Genomic DNA, 26,882 nt, shown 5'->3' with positions numbered 1-26,882 from the left:
AGACCTGACTGAAGTCTCCATTAGTGGCAGTGATTGCTGGGACTCTTGGGACTGGAAAAAGATATTCTTGTCTTGAGAGGAGTGATGTTGTGACTGCTGGCACCTGGCAACAAAATGCACTGCCCTGTTTCTCATAAACATCAATGTCTGAGTCCATTGCTTCAGTAAATCATATTAAGTTAATATCTGCTTATAATTACACATCTTCCAGAAAATAACTAAATTCTACCTGTCACCATGGAACCAAGAGCTTGCCTTTGCGGGCACTCCTGCATAGAGTCCACCTGCTTCAAAGAAAGTTTCTGAGCAGAAGCCAAGCCCAGACAGGACCTAAGGCTTGTGGTGGTTGGGTGCATAGGGAGGGGGTGGCAGTGATCACAGGTGGCCTTGCCTTTGTAGAGCTCTGTAGAGAGAACTGTGTCTTGTGCCAGGCCTTTGATCTTCCCAGAGTTCTGTAAGTACACACTAGGCACCCGAGGCTGCATCCAGCACCTCGCCTCAGCAGCACTGAATCCCAGACCTCAGTTCCACTTTCTTTAGTCATGAACCTACTGGCTTTTCTCTGAACACACCGTGAGCTTTTTTGAGTGGCATATTCACAGTCCATCAGAAAGATCTCTTAGCAGCATTCATTTGATCATTTTCTTAAGACCATTAGAGTAGCAAGACTCACATAGGCAATCTATTAATATTTGAGCTGTGAAAATGAAGACTTTTGGGGGGGGAATTCAGGGTTATTTTCCCAAGATGGATAAAGTAGCCTGCAGCATGATGAAAACACATGAAACTAATTTGTCTAGTTGATATATATATATATATATATATATATATATATATATATAAATCATAAAATTAGAGAGGTAGCTTATAATGAAAGACATTGACTAGAAAATGTCAATGTTATTTCTCCGGTCTATTTGGTGTCACTTCTTAATGTAAACAGTGTATCCAAAGAAACTGTGAAATTGATTAATAAATCCACTTTCCTCCAGTGCCGGGCAACGTGAGATGGAGTCAGCCAGGGCTTTCTGTCCATGGCAGAATTCTCATGCTCACAGGGCAGTTGTGTAAGGGCTGCCACCATAAGAACAACAGGTGTATGCAATTTATGCTCAGAGTAGTTTAATATCTTTAATCAGTCGCTCTAAGTCAAACCATATGATGTGCAGACCTAGACATTTTCCTTTTCAGCATCAAGCACTCCCCCTCTCCTTGTCTTAGCCAGGGCCAGCTGTGAAACTAGGCTTCTTTTGTTACTTCAGAGGAGATAAGATGTTTACAGCAGTTACAGTTGATTGCATGGTGGTTAGTTTCCCATTTCTCCCTCCTGTCAAGGTGATGGCGGGTCTCTGAAGAATAAATCAGGATACCTGACTCTTGTGTTCTGCTCGGTTCAGCTATAAATAGGTTAGTGGTTGCATCAAATACTGCAGGGTGACCACTCTCATTAGATTTGAAAGTGTTTTTACTGATAGAAAAAATTGCTTAATCCTTTCCCTTTAGCACTCAGTCCATCCACCGCTGACAAGGACTTTGCATTTAAAGTTTATTGTACTGTATTATTGCCTTTTCATTAAAGATAGAGCAGTGGGATAGTTTCTGTGAGGAGAGATGCATCCTCAGAACATTCCACACAAGTTTCTTGTTGCTTTTCTAATTTCCTACAGCATCAAATTAAAATATTAGATTAAATCCCCTAAGAATTGCCTCATGGATCGATCATTTTACTTGCTCCATTCTGAATAGCTATGAGGAGAGCTGGTGTGTCTGTTGTCCTTCCTTAGCCTGTGTTTGTCTTCTCAGCTCTTGTTGCCCCTGTAATTTGTTAATGGGCCTCTTGGTAATTAAGATGGTGTAGTCATTTCATAACACCCGCTTGTTAGGTGATTACCTGTGGGGATTACATAAGGAGGAGGAACAGCCTGCCATGTTCTCCCCCTCGGGTGGTCCATGCTGGTAAAGGTTGGGAGAGCCATTCAGGTTTCTGGAGCACGGTCTGTTTTTCCTTGTAGGCTTCTCATCGAAGAATACACAGTGTTCTTTCCCATTCATAGGCCATGCTAGAGGTGGCCTTTGAGGCAAATGATGGCTCCTACTTATGTAATGCTGAGCCGGTTATAAGTTCTACTAGAAACAAATGTCCCTGTTATGTGAAGTGTGATTTCAGTCTTTTTTCTTCCTATCACTTTCCCAGGTCTCACTTTGGTTTGAAAACCACTAGAAAACGACCAGTAAAAGCAGGTGACAAATTGATTTATGAGACGCTGGCTGGGCTTTCCCCCTGAAATGTGAACAATGAAATGCGAACTTCGTCTTTAAATATATTTACACAGGTTGTCACTGATGAATGCGCAAGAGCGAAGGAAGCAGGAATGTTTTTTTATCTAGCCACCAACAGTGGAAACCTTCTTGGAGGCTGTAGTTTTCAACATGCTCAGAAAACAGCAGGCCCACTCCCACAGCTGATAAAGCAAGAACTTACTCATGTGCGTTAGCATTGTCATTTCACAACCAGAAAAGTACTGAAACCCTGTAACTGATGAGGATGGACTTTAGGTTTTCCAGTAATGTTTAGAGCACTAAATTCTTGCTTTGCCAAGGTAACCTTTCCCCAACCAAGAGGAAAAAATCTTGACAGCCAAAAATAAACAATTTTTTTTTCTTTCAATACTCAGAGGCGAAGGATGAACTGCAGCTCCTCACGAGGTAGATGTATTTGAGAGACATCACAAAGCAGAACATAGAGTTTGAGGAGCGAAAACCAGCTGCCTGCAAGCCTCAGCGTCTGTGTGCTTCGTGGTTATTGTGTGCTCTGAGAAGCCCACAGCTAGCATTCTGCGTACCAGAACACAGTTCGCTTTCAGGTTTTAAAATACATGTCAGGACTTAAGTAGGGTAGACAGCAGCACTAATCATATTAAGCACAGTGTCTGACTCTCAGGGAATGCATAATTAATGCATTGTTTTAGAGGACCTAATATATTAGTCAGGGGAGAGAGCTTCATGCATGGCTTGTGCGGTGGGTGAGGAACGGGGCGGTTCCGGTGCTGCCTGCACCACCACAACTAACTCTGCTCACTAAATCTATTTTGTTACACCTCTAATACAAGCCAAAGCCATCAGACAACCTCCATTAAAGTGTTTGCCACAGAGAGCTCTCTCTGGGATAGTAAATGCTAATTCGGTGTCAATTAGAAAAATGCTTCTAACAACACACTGAGATTAATAAGGGCACTGTGTTGACTCATCCCTGGGACTGTGGACTTCCCCCAGTTCCACATAAGGACGCGCCTTTCATTACTTTCTATTTATTATTTTAAATATGTTTAGCTTGAAGGCACTTTACCATTTCATCTTTATTTTAAAGTGGACCCAAATGTTTACTTCTCCATCAATATCCATTTAAACTTAAGCCATTTGGGTCTCACTGATTTAAATTCCTTTAGTCAAACCATTGAATAAAAGGTTCAGTATAAACTCTTGAATTACTGCATTCAAACACTTTTAAAAGTTTCTGATTTCTGTAATCCTCTTTTTAGTCTCAAAGAGGTATAATGTATATTTTAAAAATAAATCCAGTATTAATAAACATCCTGTTTCCACAGCTAATTAACAACCGAAACTAACCTCTCCCCTCCTTTTTTTTTTTTTTTTTTTTTTTTCAAATTTCATACTTTTTGTTGTGGATGGGTTCAGATTTTTGTACAGTATTCTGTTTTTCTGTGTGCGTGTATTTTATGCTGTTTAATTGAACAGTGTGTTTCGTGGTGACAGTGCTCACAGTTCTGTTTTTCTTATTATTTTTTATGAAAATCATTCTTTGTTGAGCTGGTTAGTGTGAGGGTGGGAGCGTAGGGAGGCGTCGGCTGATCGGGCATGCAAAAAGTGTTCCATGACAACGAGGATTTGGTCATGTTCCTATAAAAAGTTGGGGTTTTACTTGATTCTTGTAAGCCCTTGCCGAAGCACCAGTGTCTGCCTGATGTTTTTATAGTGTTTGAAGACTGTGGGTGGGGAAATACTTTCAGTATTCATGAGTGTGAGCATTGCTGAAATATAGTGGGCTGAATTGATTTCATCTCACATGTGTCTCTAACTGTAGAAAAGGACTGTGAATAACTGTGATTTGTGCTTCTTTGTAAAATAAAATCATGAATTCTGGGAAAGGGGCTGAATAATCTATGTATTATGTTTAATCTTTGAACTTAAATTTTGAAAGAAAATGGTTTAATTTAAAAAGGCAGGGGCAATTTTGGCTCTTTTAAAGAGTTTACTGTAGAGTAGGCTATGAAGTAACTTGTAAACTTAAGCTGTTTTCTTTACTGAGCCAACTTCTGTACTGTGGGTGGCATTTTCTTAAATTTGATGATTTGATTGGATTCTTCTTTGAATATTCTTCCCGTGTCTCTTCTGGTGCTGTCACTAAGTGCAGTTCCAGTGGGGTTGGCCACCCTGTGCCATAAGCATGCAGTATGTTCTTGTCTCCATCTTCACATGTGTTCATGTGCTGGGGCAAGTAGATTATATTGGATGTAAAATAAGAATTTTTAAGATTGTTGAGAAAATATCTAAACGTCTAAATATGTAAATATTTACATTTATGTGGATCAGAGCTATGAATATTATAACACTACTGATTTTCATCAACTAACTATTATATGTATTAATGTAAATGTGTTACCTTGACAGTTTTATGTAGTTGCTTTTTGTTTCAAATTAAAATACTAATTTAAATTTAAAAGTAAAGGGTGCTGGTTTGTATACTTAGATGTCTGTCTAATAACTGTGTGCTACTGAAGAGTTATTACTTTGCCCTCAAGTACCAAAACAGTAAGGTGGCCACATCAAAGTATGTGTGTCTAACTACCTTCCAAGTGCCTATTTGTTTTCTGAAAGTTGTATTTTTAATAGTAATTTGAACCTTTCTAAGAGAGAGAAGGGCTTTTGAGTTACTGCATGGAACTTCGAAGGTGCACACGCACACACATGTACACACACAGACACAGGCACATACTAGTCAGGACCTGAGAATTGTTGTAACTGCTGCTTATAAATCTGATTTTTTTTTTTTTTTTTACTGCATTGACCATCGACACCTTATGTTTAATTTTAACTTTTTGTTACCTCTAGTTGTTTAACCCACAGATTTCACTGAACTGAATTCTTAATTAAAGACATAGATTTAAAAATGTGAGTGGGTTATAGAATTATGTTCTTTGATCTACATTTTAATGATGCAATTTTGAGTGTTTGCATTTTAATTTTCAGCTGTGATTTTTTCTTATGTTTATGGAATTAAAATGTTTGTTTTGAATGTTGGAAATGAGATTATTTCATGAAACGTTCTCCCTGCAGTAATTAGTTTCAAATACTATCAAATATTTTATTTCATTTTGATATGACTGTCTACCTGTGTTTGTATTGTTTTACCTTTCTGGAGAGGAGCTGTCTATGTTTGCATATTCATTTGGTCATAACGTCTGTTAGAATTTAATGGTTTAGAGTCTAAATTACCCAACATTACTGTAATAAGTGTGTGTACAAAGAGTATGGATGTCACTGTGTTACTTGCATGCATGAATCCTTGTAAAAATGCTTTCATCCTAAATGCTCAGATAATTAGATAAAAAGAGTACTGGGGGAAAACAACAGGGTGCTTTGAGGGGGGGGTAAGTTAGGTATATTATGGATGAATTCATGATCGTACAAGCTGTACTGAATTACAGCAAGACCATAGAACCCAAACAGAAGTGCTCAACTCCTAAGAGAACATGTCTGAGTTATATTTCTGAAGCTGTGTTTCTGTGTTTATTTTTTAACACTCATTTTGTATTGTTTATAAAAACCATTCCTCTTTGGTTTTCAAATACTACTACTATTGCATTTAAATCTCACAATAAAGTTTCCTCTCCCTGCCTAAATAACACTTTATATTTCAAGATATATGTCAGAACTGCTCAGTATATAAACGCTGTAACCAGACCTCAGTGCTTCTGCTGATTCCAGTGGGGCTGTTCTGCTTGAACTTAGGTGGATGAAACAGTTCCTCCAACTCTCGTGTGCACACTTGCTTCAAAACCCCTTGAGAAAATTTACCACCATCATTTTTAGCATCTTTTGTAATCTCTCTAAGCTTTGTGCTCCTTAACAAACGATAGGAATGTGCAGGCCTCCATATTGAAAAGCAAGCCTGAAGAAAAACCAGCCTATGCAGAGTCTATAAAACACATACGTGCTTGACAGTGTTGTCTTTATTTAATGAAAAATCAGAAAACTTGCTTATTTCTCTTCCTTCAGCATGTCACCAGCCTTTGAAGATAACACTATAGCCACATATTAAGAAACCCAATAGGGGCTGGAGAGATCCTTTAGTGGTTAAGAGCACTAGCTGCTCTTCCAGAGGACCTGGGTTCAATTCACAGCAAAAGGAAGAAAAGAAGGAAGGAAGGAAGGAAGGAAGGAAGGAAGGGAAAGGGAAGGAAAGGGAAGGGAGGAAAAGAAAAGAAAGAACAAACAAATCCAATGAAGGAGCTGGTTATATTTTTTGCTCCCAGGTTTCTCTGGTAAGCCCTCTTTGTTCCCTCCTTCCCTCCCCCTGGGAGTAGAAGGTGCTGAAGCCAGCAGTACCACACTGGGATTCAGCAAGACATCAGGAGTAAAGCTGGCCTTTTGACAATAAATGAGGAGTTTCTGTCTCCACTTTACGTGGGAGCCATAAACATCTCAGGGATGACTGAGTTCTGCCTCCTTCAAGGAAATTCCTCGCTTGTGCCTGGTGCCTAGCCACGTTGTCTTCCATGTTGCCATCTGCATCTTTCGTTTCCCTCCCTCTTCTGCAGTCTGTTTTTTCTCATCTGTTGCTCCCCCTCCCCCACCACCTCTCCCTGTTTGCTCTGCTCCTCTTCTCCCCAGCCATAGCCCTGTTATCTCTGAAAAAAATCTTTCAGAAGTTCAAGGTGATTCTGACTGGTCTAAGTCCTTAAAAGCTCCTGTAGCGGTGGTGGCACTGCTGCTGAGCCACCACTGAGCTCTAGATCACCAGCATGTCCTCAGAAGCTCATAGAAGTTCCTCTCAGATGGAAAATGCATAATAGGGTGTGATTTGCATGTATTCAACTCACTCAAGTAGCCAACTAATCTAGAGAAAGTTGAAGGCCTTGTCTAAATGGCTACTGTGATGTCGAACAACCAAGAAGCAGCGTAAGCGCAGGGAGGGGCGATGGCTGGAAAGTACATTTTGGTGCATCTATCGAAGGACATTCTCAGTCTGGTTTTGTAGTATATGACAAAAAGTGGATCCGTTTACTCGTTATAAGAGATGCACTTAATGCCCCACCCAGAAAGTTCTGTGCACTCAAGGAGAAAATGTAAAAGCAGCATGAGTTGAAATACCCAAATAGAAAAAGTAGCATAAGTCTATCCATCTTATTAGTGAAGATTATTTCAAATTCATGTGTGCCAAAAGAATTATGGAAGCTGTGAAATAACAGTTAAACTAACTCCTTAATAGTTTGGTGAAACCGAAAGATTTATGATGTTTTATAAAAACAGATTGCGGCAGCTGGGGAAATGACTGGGTGAAGAAGAGCACTTACTGCGCAAGCCTGATGACCTGAGTTCAGATCTCTGGCACCCTTGGGAAAAGGCCCTCATGTACACATGCCTGTGACCTCAGCATTAAGGGGTGAAAACAGGTGGAACCCAGGAGCTTGCTGATGTGCCAGCCTAGCCAAAATGGCAAGCTTTTGGTGGAGTAACTGGGTCTCTTGGTGTGTGGTGCCTGTGTCAGAGAAATCCCTGCGTGCTTAGATCAGAGTACCCAATATCCAACTTTGACCTCTGCACACACACACATGACCAAATGCACTCCCCTATACACACTGCACAGTGAGGGGGCACTGCTCACTGAGCACTTAATATATGCTGATTGGCAGCATGTCTTTGTTTCTAACCACTCTAACTGACAAGAATTATCTTTATAGAGCTAACAAAACAAATTAGGCATAGCACAGAAGCCCCTGAGCTTGCTTGTGCCCTCTGTTCTCAGGCTAAATTCTTACAGGCCAAGGAGCCACAGCCTCCTGATTTCTCTCTAGGGAAATGAGGTAGATATTGAACCCTCCCCTGTGTCTGCCAGAACCCCTCAGCAAGAATTGCAGGAATAGGGACAGGCAGGTTCCAGCCACCTCCTTGCTTCCACTGAGGATGGTGAGACGCTGGTGAGGAGATTTGCTTCAGTGCCTGGCTTGGCATGATGGGAGCATTTTATGTAATGGGAAGGCCTGCGTAATCACAGTGCATCAGGAAGAATGAGCCCGAAATAGGCAAAAAACTTTATGCCCTGTGTCCTGGTGGTGCTAATTGAGAAAGCAGATTTCGGAACAGTTATAAAGCAGATATATCCCCTTAAAAGAGACCATACTGTAGCTTGTCTGGCTTCCATGTGGTAATACACACATCTAGGGGTAATATGGAACTACAGTGGATGTGGGAAACACCACACTGTGTTGTTCTTGGAGGTAGCTATGTGGAGAATCTGACTGAAGTCTCCTCATCCTACAGCATCTTCCTAGGGAATGCAAAACACTGAGGTTAAATCATAAAGTGGTGGCAACGTTGGCAGTTTCTGAGATAATTTTTAACTTCTGAGAAGTTTCCCTGAATAATGTACCTTTTCATCATTTATGTCCATGTTAAAAAACCTTACATTTGCCTTCTTTTGGGTTTTAATGCCCATCATATTTCTATAGCTCATGATAGAATTTAATCACAAACCAAACACCACACCATTCTCCAGCCAAACATCATGAAATCATTGTCGATGAGGTGAGGAGATAAAGTAATTGGATTAGAAATGGGTGGTTTAAGTTTACACCATTTTATTATATCAGGAATTTTTGATATTTGAGCTGTAGCTTTCCGCAGCTGTGCGGTCACTTGTGCCTGGGATACGCATAGAAGCCAGGTGCCGTGAGTTTGTCGTTTTACATTCCGGAGAAAGAGAAGTTGTGGAGATGGTCAAATATACTTTAGTAAGCTTTGTCTGAAATAAAACAACTGACCTTTCAGCTCATGCAGCATGGAGGTATGATCTGTACAGTCTAGGCCCTCTTGTCCTGCCTCTGCACTCTTCCTCTGGGCTTCGAGGAATGAAACCCAGAGTAGTGGCAGTATGGCAACACAGGAGTTTCTTCTCTTAAATTTTCTGTCTGTAATGTTTTCCTAGTCATAAAGGCATGCGTTTTAGTCTTACAATTAGATGACTCTCACTAGAACGTTCCTATGAACGTATTGTTGTATGCAATCCTTAGTTGAACATTTAAACAGCTGGTTATAGAAAGGGAGATGGGTATCTCTTCGTAGCAAGAGGAATGCCTGTGCCATAGAGTATTCCTGGCTTTGTTTAATTTTCCTGTGTCCATTTTGAAGCTATATCATAGCTTGGCATATTAAATTTAAAAGTAAAATACTAAAGAAAAATTATGCATTGTTACTCGCAGAAATTTAATTTTCAAGTGATGTGGAAGGGATTGTGTCAGAATGTTAAGTATTGTTTTATGTTCAGTTCATTTAGATTTTTGCAATTCTGAGAGAGAGAGAGAGAGAGAGAGAGAGAGAGAGAGAGAGAGAGAGAGAGAGAGAGAGAGAGAGAGAGAGAGAGACAACTCAGTCAGTTTGGGCTTATTGAAATGTTTTGCTTTGTAACATGATGAGTGGCACCATGTGGGGCGTGTGTATTTGAGACGATGTATGGTGTGGAACATTTGTGAAGTTCCCCAAGACAAATGCTGGTAACCCTTGGCTTAGTTGATTTAATAAAATTCTTTAGAATTCCCCTTAGATTTATTTAAAAATAAACCACATGTATTTAAACAAGCCACTACTTATTTTATCAGAAGCGATGTGGTAATGTGTAGGAATCTGTATTCTCATCCAGTTAGATTGAGCTAAAGGCAGTTTCTGTACCTCCTGTGAAAACAAGATGTAGAGACTGTTTTCGAGTCCCTGAGTGTGCTCTAAAAGTACACGTTTAAATTGGAACACGTGAATTGTTAATGAACTATTTCTATCAGCCATTCTCTAAAGGAAGCTTTAAGGGGCCTTTGGCTGTCTGCTAATCTATACCAACTATAACCAAAGTATGCAAATTTAGACTGTCAGTGCTTATGAAAAGTTCAGCTATAGACTGTTTCTGAAAAAATAAATATTTTTATTTTAAAATTGAATTAGAATGATGATCCTTGAAGAATTTCTTACTTGTAAGAGTAATCCCCGAGTGTGGGTCTTATATCTATATTTGCATGCATGATTTTGTTGAATTAACAAATTATAAATTATAATCGTATTCAATCTGTGATGTAAGGTACTTATATACTCAAGATACCTTTTAAATGCCTGCCATCACTGACACCAGATATGTTAACGTTGTGAAACTGTACCTGTCTAATTAAAAAAAATGCTAATTTGGGGTTCCTTACATCTTGCTTTCACTGTGAATGTTCAAAAAATCACCAACTATGAAGTTTAGATTGAGATACTTTTGTCATAGTTGAAATTAAGGAAATAGCTTTTGTTTTGAACTTGTCTTTGATTCCAATTTCTCATTAGTTCCAAAATAATCTCAGTGAGGCTTCGTGGGGCCGATGTTATAGGACACATGACATTGGATGCTACACACAGGGTCCTTCGATTTTGCATAGTATGTTTTCTGTCAGGGGAAGCTGAGTTGGTGTTTACCCTGTGGTCACTGTGCTCTTTCAGTCACGGTGGATTCTGTATGCTTTCTGCTTTGTTACTAGGGAATTTCTTTTTAGTTCATAAATAATATTTTTAGTTTCTTCACTAAACTGTTTCATGATACAGATTCCATAATGTCTTTGAGTTCAGCAAGTGAAACTAACTGAAGAAAAAAAGAACGATTCTTCAGAATTGTTAAAAATCCATCTAAATCTTAAAGAATACAATGATTCAAGCTTTTTCTTGAAAATGTTTGTTTGTTCTTTTGGCAGACTTTATTAGAATCTTTATCAGTTGTGTGTAGATTTTATAAAATTGATAACTGTCGGTACTTTTGCTAGTTAACTTAATTTTTTATATTAAATGGAGCTGTGTTGAATAAGAAGCTGTGTTCAGTAGTGCATTAGCAAACTGATTGCTTATTTTAGGTTAGATTAAAAGCGCTCCAATTTTGGTATATGTAAGGAATCTTTTGCAATGCAACTGCCTGAAAATGCAGGCCCCTGCCTCTGCTCTGAGTTGCTCTGTTTTAGAAGCCTTGGGAATACAGTACACGCTGGGGCCAACCTGGGTCACTGGGAGCTGCAGAAGGACCTGATGCTGTGTCTGATTGAACAGCTAGACTGTGAGAAGCAGGCCACTAGATCCTGGGGCTTGCTCGCCTTGTGTTGTTGAAGAGATAGACTACTGATGGGATTGTATGTACAAAGAGCATCATTTTTGTTCCCAGATTTTCATTTAGATCTGAAAACACTGTCTTTCATAGTCTTCGTCTTCAAGCCATGGGAATTTTTAGATTTGAGCATAGCACCTGTGCACTTCATCTGACAGCTTTTGAAAACCCATGGCCAGGAATTCAGGACATTCTAAGGAATCCACATAGTGAAGGGTGTGGACCAGATGTCCAGAACTACCAAAAAACAATCCTGTTGATCATGCATTTAATCAGAAAAATAATCTTCTGTTTGTTGGGTCTGGTTGGTTGGCTTCACCTAACTTTTCAGTTTTTCTCTTTCAAGTAAGGACAGAAGAAATTTAAATGTAAGAGCTCATAGATGGAAGTAGAGAAGAAGGAAGCATTGGCCTGGAACTAAAGAAAGAAATGGCATTAGGAAAATGTAACGTTATAAGTCTTTCATTTCCCTTAACTACACCAGTATGTTTCCATAAGAGCAAAGTCCTGTGCAGTAGGCCAGGTCTCAGCTGAGATGTCTTGGGTGCTCTTTGCAGGTGATGTTTCGAATTAGTGCTGTGTGATTAGCTGGTGTGCAGCACAAAGCCCTGTGGGTGAGTTCAGAAATCAGTGTGCAGTGAAGTCACCTGATAAACTATGGGCAGATGCTGCCAGAAGACACCAGATTCATCTTGTGTTTGATTTTGGTTTCTGTCTGTTTAGAACCTTTTATTGTTACCTGTATTCTGTTGTGCAATCCAACATGGGGGGTCACGATGTACAGTGGGCCTGATGCTCAGGGCAAGCAGTGATGAGGAACAGAGACTGGGGACCATAGTGCCCGGGAGGGACAGAGGTGAGTGATGTGGCCTCAGCTGGTTTGACTGTCTGGGCCCCTGTGTCTTCATTTTTAAGGTGAAAGTAACGATAGTACCAGTTAGGGCTGGAGTGAGGGTTACTTGACATAATCCAAAAGCTTCTCATCCTTGGTGTTAGTGCGCCCTTGGGGAGTAGTGAGTGATAGCACTGGGGAATTATTTCTGATTGAAGGTGGTGAGCCAGTGCCTTGCTGCAGCTTGTCAGTCAGTATACAGGCACTGCAGGCTACACTGGTGCACCTCGGTTTACTTACCCTTTATGTTTATTCCAGCACTCCATGAACTAAGTTCTCATCGCTTTGATGACATTATGAATGTGTATCCTATTAACCCTCATGAAATTAGCTCATAATGCTAATGAATTATTTGTTCAAAACAAATTTGCTTCTTAACTCATGAGAAATAGTATTTCTTTAACTGTATAATTCATAGATGAGAATATACATGATTTTAAAAAAAAAGCTGGAAAGTTGATTAAAGCAAAAGATTTTGGCGGGCATGTTGGTACCCAAGACTATTTGTGAAATTTTCCTTTAAGACTTTCAAATGAAATAACCTTAGCACAGGTGAGGAAGATGGCTCAGCAGGTGAGAGGAGATGTTCCTCCAAAGAACCCGAATTCAGTTCCCAGAATCCAGGCACCCACGGGCTCACACCTGCTGGTAATTCCAGTTCCAGGGTATCTGACACCTTGTTCTGGCCACCTGGGGCACTCACACATCCATAGAGAAAAATAAAACATAATCTTTAAAAATAAGAAGTCACCTCACCACATTTTTGTTGAAGTAAACAAATAATATTCCTTAACAAGTAAATTAAGCACATAAAGGTATAAAAGTTGCATCGTGGAACTGATGGACAGACAGACAGTTCAAGAAAGTGCTTGTGTTTGATACAAAGAGCCTATGGGACAAAACAGCAGGGTACAGTGGATGCGCACTCCCAGCATGGAGAGGGGGAGGCAAGCACATCTCTGGGATCTTGAGCACACAGCTCAGCCTGCTTGGCAAGTTCTAGAGCAGTGAGAGACCCTGCCAGTTTCAAACTGAGGTAGATGACTCCTGATGGTTGTCTACTGACCTTAACGCGCATGTGCTCATGTGTGCATGTGCACCCTTGCACACATACACCCACAGGTGTACAAACACAATCTCCAGTTACATCGGAAAACTTGGACATCTCACTCATTAGCATCACGGATTTAAGTGAAAAGGCAGAGGCACATAGAAACTGCTTTGCTTGGATGCTTATCAGCCTGTTTTGCTGTGCTGTAAAATTAGAGTGAGAAAAGCTAAATATGATAGGAGCCAAGGTTCCAAGCCACACAGATGTGGAGAGCTCAGCCAGGGTTAAAGAAGCAAAACTGTAGAAAGTGCTTCGATAACAGCTCTGAAAAGCAAAGAAACACTCTGAAATGGCAGCGCCCTCTCCAAGGCAACTTGAGTTGCCATCTGTGCAAAGACCCTCCTCACGCTGACCTTCAAAGGGGTTGCTGAGGAAATTTTTACATTTTTAATGTGTTTTGGAAAATCTAGATTTAATGTGGCTTTAAAAATGTAATGTTGAACTTTTAAAAAACTTCCCACACCAAACCATCTACAAATCCTTTCTGCGAAACACATAGCCACATCTATCTGTGTTACTTATTCTGTTTATGGCTTGTCTCCATTTTATTATAATAAAGGAAAATTTGAAAACAAACAGAAAATCCGTAGCCCCCAGCTCTGACCCCAACACTGACTCTAAATACAGCATTCGTTTGCCGTCTCCCCAATTATTAAAGTGACTCTAGTTGTTTTTAGTCTCCTGGTGTTTTAAGTTGTTTCCCCCACACATTGCCCATTCCTCGAGGTTTCCTTCCCGTTTTTTACCTGACCAGAGCCATATGGCACTGGACATTTATCTGGCCCGTGCCTCCTCCTGCCCTGTATAGCTCCCTCCAGTGTCGTTGCCATCCTTTGTCGTTTCACACCCCGTTATCCCTCTTCTCCTCCATCAGTGTGCTTCCCCTTTCCTTCCTGAGTGATACTCTTATTTCCATAATCTTGTTTTGTTCTTAAGCACCTTGTATTTTTAATAGTAATCTATTTAGCCTATTTGGAAACAATACAAAATTTAGACTGTTAACTACCAGGTGGTATACGTGTTTTGTACCGAGTCAGTAATCGTCGGTGAGTTCCTTCATTTAATTCACTGTTACATCTGATTTCTTTGCTGCATAGCTTTCAGTTATTTGACTTGTGATAATTTTCTTATTTCTCACTTTAATTTTATTTTTAATTGACAAGTAATAGCATGTTTTGTTGTGTAGTTGAGACTTTCATATGTGTGTACATTGAGAAGTGACCAAGCCTGTCTAATTTAACGTATCCTCACACAATTGCTTACCCTTTCTTAGTGAGGAGACCGCTCTTAGCTCCTTGAAATAGTTAACACATTACTAATAATTGCCACCATGCTGTGCAGTATATCATGGAGTAGCATATTCCCTTTAAAAATAACTTTTGGCCAAGTGAATGTCACACCATGATGATAAATGGTAAAGGAAATGATGCCTCAAATGTAGTTACTCATTAGAACCACCATTTTGAAAAATCACATTCGTTTACACAAGGGCCTCTCTAAAGACTGCTAGTCATATATTATTTAAATTTTCATACCTAAATATTTTCTTGGACTTTCTGACTGGCTATAACTTGTAATATTAATTTATCTGTCTTAGATCACACTATTGTATTAAAATGTTTAAAAGTAATTATTATTAAATGTCAGTTGACTTGTGTATTTTACATCTACAGGACTGCCCCTTGTAGGAATAGGGACTGTTTTAGTTTATTCTCCTTATGGAATAAAAGCCACTGATATCTGGATTAGCATGGTAGTTGTTATAAAATTTAGCATCACAGATTACTTTCTAATAAGGCCTTTATTTTTTTAATGTCACCTTATATTATACACCATCTTATATCTAATTAATCTACTTACCTTTCCATTCTTTTACATTTTGTGCTCATTGTCATGGTTATTGTTAATGTTCTTTTCTGGCATGTTTACCTTAGAATTCCATTGTCTCACATCCGGGGAGACAGCTTAGCTGGTAGAGGTGCTTGTCACCAAGCCTGATGACCTGAGTTTGGTCTAAGACTCACATGGTGGAAAGAGCTTGTCCTCTGAATGCCACATGTGCAGCATGGCACACACATGCCCACATGTATTCACTTTAAATAAATAAATAGAAAAGAAGTTCATTCCTGCATTAAAGACAAACTATTTAACGTGGAAGATTTTTAAATGTAGGATTTCCGGGGCTGTGACATGGCTTAGTGGGTAAAGACACCTGCCTCCAAATCTGATGATCTGAGTTTGATCTCAGGAACCCAGATGGTTAAAGGAGAGATACAGCTCCCAAAAGTTACCCTCTGACTGCCACACATGTGCCCACAGACACACACACAGAGAAATAAATAAATGAAATAAAACTATGATTTTCTTTTCTTTCATTTTGTTTATAAGACAGATTCTACTGTGTAGCTCTGGCTAGCCTGAAACTCAGAGAGATCTGCCTGCCTTTTCCTCCAAGTGCTAAGATTATTTTTTAAAGTAATTATGTATATGATTCCATCAACATGAGCCTTGCAGCTCATGTGATATTTCTAAAGTCAAGTCTCTGGTGTAAATTACTTGTATACATTGCAGAATGTTTGCTACTAGACATCATTTAACATTTGGGGTCACTCAGCCTTTCCTCGTTCCTCATTTTATTAAACATTCTGCTCATATCTCACCTTTTCTCCTTTCAATGTCCCCTCACTGTAAGGACATAAACAAGTCATCTCTTAGAAAGCCATCTTTCCCAGCTGGGCCTGGTGGTGCAGGCCTGTAATCCCAGGAACATGGGAGACAAAACACAGAGGATTCCACTTTCAATGCCTGTTTGGGCTACAGGGCAGCTTCAAGACCAACCTGAGTAACTTCTGAATGAAGAGCAGACTGGACACAGTCTTTTGAGAAAGTATTTATCTAGATCATCCACAATGCTTCAGGTTCAAACTCCACCTGGGACTAGAGGGCATCTTCCAGCTAACTGAAACTCAGTACTCAAAATTCAAAATATTAATTGCTTCCTAGCCTTTTAGCTAAGATCAAGCACAGTTTCTATTTTAATAAGTTTAATGTCATGTACAGCCTCTCTATAAGGACTATATAAGTGACTTTTTGAAGCAGAGAGATGGAATGGAAGCTTGCTCCATCAAATCTGTACACCACCTATTGCAATACCTCCAGGAATGGTGCACCCCTTCAAAGGACTAAAATTATTTTAATTCCTCAAATATTAAAATAATAATTCAAAATACATTTGTCTATTATTAAAAACATTTCCTTTGGCAGAATATTTAGTGATGACACAAACATTTTTACCTTTAATTTGTATTTGGCACAAAATTGGGTTCCCATTTTACACAGATACCTATATCTATTTACACAGATACCATATCTATTTCTTGTATCTTAATAATTGTATGCAAGACCGGGAAGTGATGGCATATGCCTTTAATCCCAGCACTTGGGAAGCAGAGGCCAGCCTGGTCTACAGAAGGAGTTCCAGGACAGCCCAGGACTACACAGAGAAATCCTGTCTCAAAAACACAAAAACAAAAGAATTGTATCAGATAGATGACATAGAAATATGGAACTTATTGTGATTTTTCTTAATATTGGGATTTGTTGACCAAATACAAACTATGAGTTCTCTGGAGGTTGCTCCAGAGAAAACTGCTGTCATACATATTTTATGGACATTTTAATATGTTTACTTGGGGCATAGAGAGATGACTCAATAGTTAAGAGGACTTACTGCTCTTTCAAAGGACCTGAGTTTAGTTCTAAGCCCCACAGCCATCTGTAACTCCAGTTCCCTGGTTTCTGACACCCTCTTATGGCCTCCAGGAGCACTTATGCATGGTACACATATATACACAGGCAACGCACTCATACACATAAAAAAAAAAAATAACAAATCTTAAAAATGTGTGTCTGTTTTATGGAATTAAGTTGCTATTTAGTAGAAATTTGAAATGAATTCCTAATATGCCATTGTGTTAAGCTGAATTAAAACTAATTTAAAGTTAAGGAATCATTCATTGAAAAAACGATCGTAAACTTTGGTCTTTATCATGGCTTCATCTTTCTTAGCAACACCTAATATTTCATATTTACCCACATATTGGAAAAAAGCAAACATTTTCACCATTTACTGTTAGCACAAAGCTTAGAAATATGTAGTGTTGATTCAAGCTTTTCCTGCATAGGTTGATTGGCCATGCTGCTGTCAGCAGGCCTCTTGGTGAGGAGGTAAATACACACAACACTCTCCAGACAACATGCCACTTATCCAAGGATTCTCTGTGACTCTGGTGTGCTTAAACTTTGAGGGTTCCGGGCAGTTACCCAACATTCCTACTCATCGTGCTTGACAAATACCTTGCCCTGTGGTAGGAATTTCCAGCCTTCCCACATCTTTCAGTAGGAGCTGCCACCTTGTTCTTACACATGGACGTCCCAGCACACGGTTCATATGTACTCAACTTCCCAGCCAGTGAAGACAGTTTCAGTCGTCAGAGTGAAAGCAAGGGAACACAGGGCAGGGGCAGTTGTTAAAACATGGTAGGAGTATTCCTGTCAGTGACGCCCTCTGCCACCTAGACTTTCAGAAATAGTCTCATATTTTCTTTTCTCCTTTAATGCAAGTATTATTGTACTTTTATTCTTTCAAGTGAATATCTGTTGCTTTTATTTACCATTGTAGTTTTCCACTAAGATTCACAAGGAAACACATTTTGTAACACTCTTAAACTGCTTTTTCTTTAAACATAGATTGTAGTTATTTCGAAATACTTTTAGGGGGTTGGGAGGAGAATATCTCAGTATTGTGGAGGAAATGAATAACAGAGAAATTTTGTTGAGCTTGAAGTGTGCTGTGATTTCCCCAGGACAGCCTCTCAGAGGTATGAGGAATAAAATGTTGGTGTGTCCTAATAACCAAATCATTTCCCTCTATCGCTTCATAGGGTCTGAAGTCCAAAGGTAGACTGTAATGTTTGGGACAATTTATAGAAAGCAAATGTGGTCAGTGTGTAGCACAGTATTTGCTGATACAAGAAAGACTTTCGTTTTCTCCTCTCCAGTTCCTCCCTCCTTCTGCCCCTCCCCTTCCTCCTTCTGCCCCTCCTCTTCTGCTGCCTAGAATAATCTCTCACAGATGATTAGACAACAGGTGCCAGGAGAGCAAGGCAAGCTGGCTTTGTGCCACATGCACGCAGTGGAGATCCAGTGTCACCCTGGGTTTTGGTGTATCGCCGTGTCCTTCCAAGGGAAGGGATAACCCAGTTGAAATACATACTGCAGCTCCAGGGGGATTAAGTGTTTCCTTTGCTTTATAGTACAGAATTTTACAGTGTCTTTGTTTGGGAGTTCTCCAATTGCTTAATGATTTTTCTAGCCTCCCACCCCACCCACCGTGGCCAGATGTGTATTGCAGCAGGATTCAAACATCCGCAGGTTGGCCGATTTCACTGCACAGCTTATGATATAGCTTTTCTTTATTTAATGATGACATTTAAATGTCTTGTATTTTAGGGAGTCAATTCAGAGCCAAAATGTTGTCCTATTGTTTAATCTCATTACCATGCATAAGATGCCTGTGTAGTGCACAGTTGCAGAGAGCTCTGCAAGGATTTTATTAATTATTCAGGTCTATGTCTATATTAAATCACAACTGGAGTAGTATTAATTTGATCATTTTTTTCTAATCTTTCAAAGTTAAAGGGTTTTTTTTTTTGTTTTGCAGCCTCTGTTGGTGTCACTAATATTGAGTAGACTTTGGTGCATTTCTTTACTTTTCAAAACAGCCTCTAGACTTCACTATTTTAAGAATAGATTTTGAGGGAATTACAGCCTTTGGCAGCTGTTTGAATGGAAATCCCTTAGAGCTTTCGTAGAGATTTTAGAAGGCTCTTAACTAACCTTGAACTCCCCACTGACGAAACATGCTGAGATGTGAACTCAACTCACTCCCTCTCTCTCAGGAGTTCACCTTGTGCTGAAGTAGATATTAGATATGCCCTTGGAAGTGGAGCTAAGAGGGAAGGTTGGGATAGGGAAAAGGGAGCTGTTTAGAGGTCCATTGATGGAAGATACAAACTAACTATGCTGAAGGAATCACTGATGCTGGGTTTCCTGGAAGGTAGGGGACAGGAGTGCCAGCTCGGCCAGAGACACCAGCCATGGGTTAGTAGCATTAGGGGAAAAGGTTACATATTGTGGTGGGGTAAGAGTAGGAAAGGAGTTTGTCCTGTTAGAGGAGCCAGTGCTCAGTAACAAAGAAGGCCCTGACTGGAAATGGAGGTGGAGGAAGAAGAAAAGCAACAGGTGCATGAGACTGGCTGGGAGTGATGAAAGACCGCCTCACAGGCTGCAGCACTGGACTTGAATGGAGGTGCAGCGTGGTGTTGCCAGTAAGTGGTGAGGACCCAGTGAATCTTGACAAGTGCCCTTGGGATGGTGACCCCCATGTGGCAGCTTTTTCCAGTGAAGTGCTTCTATGTAGGCACAGCCCAGAACGTGGATCTAGGGAATCCTAATCGGCCCTATTATAGGTAAGCAGGTCCCCACAGGCGTGTGCACTGCTGAAAGCATGCCTTTGAAGGACTGGTGGGTTGCTTAGAAAGCGCCACCTAAGAGATAGAGACCAAAGAGTCCAGAGATGTGAATGGCTGTGAGCACTTTGCGAGCCATGTTGGAATATTCACTTTACTCCCTGGGTAGTAGGTATAGGACAGAGGGTTTTATGCTGGGGGAAAAAAAAAAAAAAAGACCAGCTTTTCTTCTAGAAAGATCACTAACTGCCATCTGTAAAACAAAAGGGAGCATGGTGGTGGTGGTGGTGTGTGTTGGGGGGTGTCCTGAAAGAGAGCAGGGCTTGGCGGGGTGGGGAGTGATGGTAGGAAAGTGGCTAGGAGGGTTGAGCCCATAGAGCATCCTGGGGATGGGATAGTGACTGTCTATGAGATTAGTTTTGTCTTCTTATGTGACTCTGAGGGAAGAACAGGCTATTAGTAAGAGTCCCTAAATGCTGGTTTTGTATTAGATGAGTTTAGTAATTATTTTATTTGGTTAACCTAGAGAGGGGCTGTTCAGGTGTTGTGTCAGTTAGGTAGAAATGTTTGCTTTGAGCTTTGAGACAAGGTTTGGTCATGCAGTCAGTCAGTGTAGTTCTAACTTGCCGTCTCCCCGATAGCCCTGCAAGACTGGAATTAAAGGTGTGCACCACCACACCTGGCTTGGGTTTATTTTTCAGTTCCCTTTCTTTTCCCTAAATAGAAAATGCATGGTCTTTATAGACACTGAAAAATAGAAAAGATAAGAGTAATAAATCATCCTCCCTCACTACTCAGAGAGAGGTATTATAAATATTTTCATTTCCTTCCATCTTTTGTCAGAAAGCAGTGTTTACAAATTGAGATTCCCCCTGGCAGGAACAAAGTTCACTTTACAGCAGAAGCTCTGAGAGCTAGCACAGCCTGGGCTTTTTTTTTTTTTTTTTTTTTTTTTGCTGCTTTTATTCTAATGCACAGTACTTGCCTTTAATGTGGGCTGGATTATCTTTTGTGCCCATTTATTTATTTGTCTGTCTGTCTGTCTGTCTGTCTGTCTGTCTGTCTGTCTGTTGTCTGTCTGTCTGTCTGTTTTGAAGGTGAAGCCTTACAGAGAGATGGCCCATAGGACCTGTTCAGAGAACATTGCTCAGTGACCATGTGTGTGAAAGCCACTTTTGATGAATGCCAGATTGCCCACATTTGCTATTTCAAATTCTTCTTGGGAAAAAAACTCAGTGGGAATGAGTCTCAGTTTGTTTACTGGAGGTAGACTAGTAGAACATTGGTAACAAGTAATGAGGGCTGACTAGGCATCTTGATTGGCTTGTAAGAAGAAGTGATATGTGGGTCCTGCTGGGCATGGTGCCCCTCCCTGAACTTTTTCTTTACACATCCCTTTTAATCTGGTCCAAGATTGATGGAGATATTATCTCGGGCTGTAAAAAGCTGTGAGCTAGATTGGAATGACAAACACACATTGACAGCTTTTGAGAAGATGGATGGAGAAACAAGCTCTAAGCTCCAGAAGGCTCCAGGGTCTGTTCTTCCGTGGGCCCTCAGCAGGAATGTTGCCCTCACTGTCTAGTGCAGGAGAAGAAAAGTTTTACCTTGTTATCTAGTTGGATATTTTCCCCAGCCAGGCTTACAAACATCTCTAGAATAAAGGTCTCTCTCTTTTTGTTTGCATAGGATATAATTAATCATAGCCAAATAATTTATCAGTTGGACCACGCTGTATTCCTATCTTCTTTGTGTCTATGTGGTTTCAACTCACAAGGTTCAGGAATACCATAGGATGTGTTGTCTGTGAGAAAGGTTAGTTAGTATGTGTGTTTTGTTTCTGAGCATTTCTGGTCTGGATTAACAGAAAATCTGCACTAATGTGAAACCATGGTCTAACAGTAAAGCACACAAATCACTGTCAGCATCTAATAGTTATCATCGTGCAACTGCAAGAGGATAAAATGGAGCCTTTACTACTCTAGAACTATTGACTTGACTCCCAACCTGATTACAACATAAAAATGCTTATAAATTTACTAAAACCCATCAGATACTTAAATGGGGAATACCCTTCCTCCTGTGGGCAAGGTATTTTGGAGGTATAGAGCACACAAAAGGAAATGATTTGGTTAGTAGTGTTACAGTGTATTATAAATAGCTTTAAGGTATCTCTGCCTGCCACCTTGCCATTTTCTTCTGAGATTGGACTTTTTTTTTTTTTTTACTATATAGAAATTAGCACTTGTGCTTTGAGTGGGAACGGTATGTCACTTTATTTCCACCAGCACTCTCCCTGAGCTTTGAGAATGGTCCTCAGGGCCTGCTGGTTCTGAAATTTGTCTTCAGATGAGCAGGGACTCAGCTTCCTGTTTGAGATACTGGGATGGAAGGCAGAGAGCACTAGTACCTACTTCCTGCTTCCTGGAACAAGTGTACATGGAGGAATAGACAAAGCATACCATAGGCAGAACAGAGATGGCTAATGTCATCTGAAGGTGAATCTGCCATTCTTAGACAAGGTGCAAGAGCTGCCAAGGCCCTGTCCTCCAGACTAGGTTGACTTTTGTTTCTACTGCTGTTCACTCTAGGAGTATGAGCACTACATCTAATCTTGGGGTTTCTGGATGGCAGGGAGCCTATGACTGAGGGGTGTCACGAAGGAAGCCTGTGAGCCTGAGGAAGAAAGGAAAAGTTCAGAACAAAAAACAATGACCAAATGATTGGTGGATTTCTACTGGGAGGGGCAGGGCACAGACTGAGAAGAAAAACCTCTTCTGAGAATTTAACCTAGACTAAGTTGTCTGCTGAGGGGTAAAGTGAGGTAGCCATTGCGCCAATGTTTGGAATTTCTCCTTTCTCATGCTCCTGGGACACTGGAGTACAGACACATGAAGCTTTTACCTAAATGGAGAAGGGAGAGATGAGGACCTTGCAGATCACTGCTCCCTAGAATCCGCATTAGTCTCTCCTCCCATTTCATTTTTCCTGCATGTCATTTTGTGGCCACTGGCATCCGGAGAGAAGACAGTCATATTTCCCTGGTCACTCACTACCTTGTACTGTGCCCAGCAAAGAGTCTCTGCTGGTCTAGTTTAGATCAGATAAGCTCTCGGGACCAGTCACTGTGCTGGGAAGTAAAGTGATGTGACTAGTCCTGTGACCACACAAGCCCTGCCTGAGCAGGACCTGCTACTAAAAGAGCATCTTGAGCCCAGGACTGGGCCCTGGGAGATCCATGCAGCTGTCTGGTGTGTGCTCTCCAGCGTGTCACTCTCAGTGTGCTTTGAACTCCCCTGGGTACAGTTCATCCTCTTTGGTTTTTATTGCATGGTCCATAAATTTAAGCCTCCCAGTCAAAGATAGTTGGCTATAGGAGCTGGGCCTGTGCTGAATCAGTGAGCTCCTCCTTGTCGCTCTGGTGGAGCCATACAGTACAGCAGCCATTTCTGCAGCATTCACATTGTGGTAGGTGGAGCAAGGAATCTGGTGGTGACATGGAGCATGTGGGAGTGTGCCCATGCTCTGTATGTCATACTTCCTATTCTATATATATGACTCAAACATCCGCAGCATCTTGAAACCAGTCTCCTTTGGATGTCAAGGAAATCATATGTTCTGGGTGTCTATGTCACATTTGTCTTACTATATTCAACACAAGTTGCAAGAATTCAAGGTGACTGCTTCAGAAATGGTTAAAGCCAAGTTAAATGATAGCATTAGAGACAAAAAGTTATAAACCCCAGGGAAACCTGAGTAAACAGCGGCTGCTATATGTCAGATCTACAGTCTTGACTGCTAAAGCATGTAAACTTTCATCTGAACATACTGTATCTGCTCTGGAATATCTAAACCAAAGCAATGACTTAGCTGAAAGACACTGTAGAAAATGCATGGAAAACAGAATCAAGCAGCTTGAGCTCTGATCCCTGGATGTGTGGAAGGAGTGTCATGCCTTCACTGAAATAAACCCTAAGTCTTGGTTAGCATGGATTTTCCTGCCCAGATGTTGCTTTCCCTGAGAAATTGTGACCTTTATGGAGTCCAAAGCTATTGCCAGTTTGTGGCACTCTGGAGTTCCCTTCTACTTTCTGGACCTAGTTGTCATCTTTGGGTGGTTGACTCCTCAGAAATGTAGAAACCATTCCATCTTTCATATCTGAATGAACTGATTCATGAAAATTCCTGCATTATGAGCAAACACATGTGTACACACCCATGCACAGAGCTCAGGTCTCCAAATTATCACCAGTTTCTGTATCATGTTAGAATAATACCTTACATATACCAACATAACTTAATTTGTGATTGAAATCCTCATTAGTTTCATGCAATGAAATTAATATACATATTTCAGCTTCAAAAAGAAAAAAACATTTCAAATGCCTTTGAAAATTTGGGAGGTGGGGAGGTGAGATGAACATTTACAACAGAACCTTTTAACATGCAACTTCAGCTGTAATGTGAGCTTTCTGTCTTGGTGGTTCCACAGCCCTTGAGACCTAAATAAACACACAGATGCTATATTAATTATGAAATTGTTGGCCAATAGCTTAGGCTTCTTATTGCTGGTTGGGGGCTCTGTCAGTACCATGGAATCCTGAGAAAGCACAGAAACCTATCCAAATCTTGGTTGTAGTAGTCTGCAAGGCTGCATTGCCCCTGATGTCTTGGATGTTGGATCACCTGGGCCACTGCTTCAGGGGGTCTTGCTTGATCAAACCATATTAGTCTGGAAGGAATCCACAGCTTTTCATCTTCTGTGGAAACAAAAATAGAATCTCTTTTCCAAAGTAACATGTTCTTAGACTTAAATTTTGCAGTCAAAGCATTTTTTAAATATATAAGTTGGATGAATTCACAAGCATTGATAATTAAATGTCTTTTATCAGTTGTTGCTCTTTCCTCAGCAACCAAAAAATTCAAAGGCAACACAATAACATACAATATCCAGACTGTGTATTTTCCATCTTTATGTGGCTTTTTTAATTACTCTATTTCTATTTTTTTCATTTTTTGAGATAGGGTTTCTCTGAGTACTTTTTCCTGTGCTGGAATTCACTCTGTAAACCAGGCTGACCTTGAAATCACAGACATCTGCTTCCCTCTGCCTCCCAAGTGCTAGGATTAAAGGTGTGTGCCACCACACCCAGCTACTCTATTTCTTTTTTCCTTTTTCTTTTCTCTCCCAAGCCTACATATATCTTTAAACACACTGTAAACTCTTTAGAGATTTTACTTCATCTTAATCTGTCTTTACTGTATATCTCTATCTTTTTCTAGCCATGAGTCTTTTATCTGCTAAACAGCATGCCAAAAGGAGCCATGTGGTGGTTTTTGCCAATTATGCTAAGTCACGAAGCTGCTCTTAAAGGAACCATGCGAGCCTTTGCTTGGCTCTAACAAACAGAAACCACCTGAGAAAATGCTGCTACCAAGAAGCTGTGCTTGTCTGTTTTCTTCTGTTTAGAATCCCTTTTTAAACTTTGACAAGTTTCACGTGGAAAATTGTGGAACTCATGTTGGTGTCATTTTGTAATGAAAGTTTTTGCCCCACCAGTCTGGTCCCACAACCGCTTCAGCCCCAAATAAACACACAGATGCTATATTGATTACAAAACTGTTGGCCAGTGACTAGAGCTTCTTATTGGCTAGTTTTGTCTTACTTATTAACCCATTTCTATTAATCTAAGTATTTCCACATGATCTTATCTTACCAGAGAAGGATCTGGGCCTCTAACTCCTTTAACAACTCACATGGTGACTGCTAAGCATCTCTGCAGAGAAGAGAGCTATTTCCTATTTTTCCCTGTTTATATCCTGTTTCTGCCCAGCTACGTCACTTCCTACCTGTCTTTACAGACTCCAGACCTCTATGGTTAGCTAGTGGCAAGCTCCATTCTCTGACCCCCAGACAGACTTTATTTGTGCAAGAAAGATATTACCACATTCAGCTACTTCTGTATAGAATATTCTGATGGGCAAAGCATTGTTAATGCTACAAATTATCCATCACATTTTACTGAATATAACATGTGTATAAGCATTGTTTGCACTGATGGCTCATTGAATGTTCATTGAGCACTCATTTGCATAGTATTACACTGTTTCTCTTTAACATTTAAATTTTATATTTACATCTCAAGAAGTCTGCCACTTGGATTAATAAGTAATGAAAAGTCAAAGACTCCTTAAAACAATTTGTAATTACATGTATGTGCATGGCTATGTTCAATACCAATAGAGATCCAAAGCATCAGCCCCATAGAGCCAGGTTATAGGTAGTTGCGAGCCATCTGATATAGGTGATCAAGACTTGAACTTGGGTCCTCTGCAAGACTGGTCCTTGCACTTAACCATGAAATCACCTCTTCAGTTCCAAGTCAAGCGCATTTAAATAGTAACCATGTTGAAAATAAGGGCAGACACCCATGTCAATGATAATTTGATCAGAATATGAGACCCACTGTGAGTAATGTAAGGGATATGGAGGAATCAGCTCTTCTGCAATCTGGGTGTCGATCAGATCGTGTAGGGCCATTTTGCTTGTATATGGTGCTGATCTGTAAGCAAAGCCATGATCAGCAAAGCAGAGGAGCGGAGGAGCAGCATGGAGTCTGGAACCTAGTGACAACTGAGGTCAAACTAGACCATCTGAACTCCTGCAAGCAGCTGCTATCGATGCTCCAGGTGACCTGCAGAAGAGCTGGTACATTTTTCTAGAGAGCATCACACAAGCTTGTCCCAGAGTCTTCAGAAGCTGGAAGAACTCAGGAACCAGCTGCAGCCTGAGGAGATCTGGCAGGAGCTGGAGAAGCTGCAGGCCTGGTGCTGCTGGAAGCTGAAAGCCAGCAGTTTGGCCACCAGATCTGCAACTGAGTGTGAGCTACAAATAGCACCCGACACCATACCAGCTTTCCAAGAATCAACTGCTTCTAA

At 40.5% G+C, this 26,882-nt stretch overlaps 1 protein-coding gene and 1 non-coding gene across 2 annotated transcripts in view; both read left to right on the top strand.

Moving 5' to 3' along the window:
- Positions 1-26,882, top strand: part of LOC100764018 (protoheme IX farnesyltransferase, mitochondrial) — a 112,939-nt gene that overhangs the window by 51,517 nt on the left and 34,540 nt on the right. The gene's annotated exons all lie outside the window — the stretch shown is intronic.
- LOC113836854 lies at positions 16,405-16,588 on the top strand. The gene has a single exon (XR_003487374.1). It is a non-coding gene; the product is annotated as a U2 spliceosomal RNA (small nuclear RNA).

The sequence above is a fragment of the Cricetulus griseus genome, chromosome 7 (genome assembly GCF_003668045.3).
Source record: "Cricetulus griseus strain 17A/GY chromosome 7, alternate assembly CriGri-PICRH-1.0, whole genome shotgun sequence".
Lineage (NCBI taxonomy): Eukaryota > Metazoa > Chordata > Mammalia > Rodentia > Cricetidae > Cricetulus > Cricetulus griseus.
This window is presented reverse-complemented; position numbering and strand designations above follow the sequence as displayed.